This window comes from Triticum dicoccoides, chromosome 6A (assembly GCF_002162155.2).
Source record: "Triticum dicoccoides isolate Atlit2015 ecotype Zavitan chromosome 6A, WEW_v2.0, whole genome shotgun sequence".
Lineage (NCBI taxonomy): Eukaryota > Viridiplantae > Streptophyta > Magnoliopsida > Poales > Poaceae > Triticum > Triticum dicoccoides.
Genome location: NC_041390.1, coordinates 96,402,621 through 96,404,750, shown reverse-complemented (window position 1 = coordinate 96,404,750; position 2,130 = coordinate 96,402,621).

Here is a 2,130-nt window from a genome sequence, read left to right as displayed (position 1 = left end):
GAGATCCAATCTCCTAGGGTGGGGCGGCCCCCAAGGGAGGTTTCCCTCCCCCCCAAGGCACCTAGGAGGTGCCTTCCCCTCCTAGGACTCTTCCCCTTTGAAACCCTAGGCGCATGGGCCTCTTGGGGCTGGTGCCCTTGGCCCATGTAGGCCAAGGCGCACCCCCTACAGCCCATGTGGCCCCCCAGGATGGGTGGCCCCACCCGGTGGACCCCCGGGACCCTTCTGGTGGTCCCGGTACAATACCGATGACCCCGAAACTTGTCCCGATGGCCGAAACAGGACTTCCCATATATAAATCTTTACCTCCGGACCATTCCGGAACTCCTCGTGATGTCCGGGATCTCATCCGAGACTCCGAACAACATTCGGGTTACTGCATATACATATCCCTACAACCCTAGCGTCACCGAACCTTAAGTGTGTAGACCCTACGGGTTCGGGAGACATGCAGACATGACCGAGACGACTCTCCGGTCAATAACCAACAGCAGGATCTGGATACCCATGTTGGCTCCCACATGCTCCACGATGATCTCATCGGATGAACCACGATGTCAAGGATTCAAGCAACCCCGTATGCAATTCCCTTTGTCAATCGGTATGTTACTTGCCCGAGATTCGATCGTCGGTATCCCAATACCTCGTTCAATCTCGTTACCGGCAAGTCACTTTACTCGTACCGTAATGCATGATCCCGTGACCAGACACTTGGTCAATTTGAGCTCATTATGATGATGCATTACCGAGTGGGCCCAGTGATACCTCTCCATCATACGGAGTGACAAATCCCAGTCTCGATCCGTGTCAACACAACAGACACTTTCGGAGATACCTGTAGTGCACCTTTATAGTCACCCAGTTACGTTGTGACGTTTGGTACACCCAAAGCACTCCTATGGTATCCGGGAGTTACACGATCTCATGGTCAAAGGAAAAGATACTTGACATTGGAAAAGCTCTAGCAAACGAACTACACGATCTTGCGCTATGCTTAGGATTGGGTTTTGTCCATCACATCATTCTCCTAATGATGTGATCCCGTTATCAATGACATCCAATGTCCATAGCCAGGAAACCATGACTATCTGTTGATCAACGAGCTAGTCAACTAGAGGCTTACTAGGGACATATTATGGTCTATGTATTCACACGTGTATTATGATTTCCGGATAATACAGTTATAGCATGAATAAAGACAATTATCATGAACAAAGAAATATAATAATAATACTTTTATTATTGCCTCTAGGGCATATTTCCAACAGTCTCCCACTTGCACTAGAGTCAATAATCTAGTTACATTGTTATGAATCGAACACCCATGGAATTCTGGTGTTGCTCATGTTTTGCCCTAGGGAGAGGTTTAGTCAACGGATCTGCTACATTCAGGTCCGTATGTACTTTACAAATCTCTATGTCTCCATCTTGAACATTTTCACGTATGGATTTGAAGCGACACTTGATATGCCTTGTCTTCTTGTGAAACCTGGGCTCCTTGGCAAGTGCAATAGCTCCAGTGTTGTCACAGAAGAGTTTGATTGGCCCCGATGCATTGGGTATGACTCCTAGGTCGGTGATGAACTCCTTCACCCATATTGCTTCATGTGCTGCCTCCGAGGCTGCCATGTACTCCGCTTCACATGTAGATCCCGCCACGACGCTCTGCTTGCAGCTACACCAGCTCACTGCTCCACCATTCAACATATACACGTATCCGGTTTGTGACTTAGAGTCATCCAGATCTGTGTCGAAGCTAGCGTCGACGTAACCCTTTACGACGAGCTCTTCGTCACCTCCATAAACGAGAAACATGTCCTTTGTCCTTTTCAGGTACTTCAGGATATTCTTGACCGCTGTCCAGTGTTCCTTGCCGGGATTACTTTGGTACCTTCCTACCAAACTTATGGCAAGGTTTACATCAGGTCTGGTACACAGCATGGCATACATAATAGATCCTATGGCTGAAGCATAGGGGATGACACTCATCTCTTCTTTATCTTTTGCCGTGGTCGGGCATTGAGCCGAGCTCAATCTCACACCTTGCAAAACAGGCAAGAACCCTTTCTTGGACTGATCCATTTTGAACTTCTTCAAAATCTTATCAAGGTATGTGCTTTGTGAAAGACC